This window comes from Phasianus colchicus, chromosome 16 (assembly GCF_987193195.1).
Source record: "Phasianus colchicus chromosome 16, bPhaCol1.hap1.1, whole genome shotgun sequence".
Classification (NCBI taxonomy): Eukaryota; Metazoa; Chordata; class Aves; order Galliformes; family Phasianidae; genus Phasianus; species Phasianus colchicus.
This window is the reverse complement of record NC_143451.1, coordinates 13,904,673-13,904,960: the sequence shown is the minus strand read 5'-3', so window position 1 is coordinate 13,904,960 and position 288 is coordinate 13,904,673.

Here is a 288-nt window from a genome sequence, read left to right as displayed (position 1 = left end):
CTAAAGGCGGAAGTGAAGCGTGCGCTCCCGCCGCCGAGGCGGTATCAGCGAGCGGCCCCTCCCGCCCCGCCCTGGGTGAGCAGAGACCGCGCCCCCTGGCGGTGGGAGGTCGCGGAGCGGGGGAGGTTGGGGGACGGTGAGAGGCGCCTCCCTGCGGGCTGGAGTGGAACTGCAGTTCTGAGGTCATGGGGGATCGGGGACGGGGGTGGGAATTGGATCGTTTGGGGAACAGGGGGACGCGGTGGAGAATAAAGGGGAATTGTGGGACATAAGGGTGAATTGGGGAAC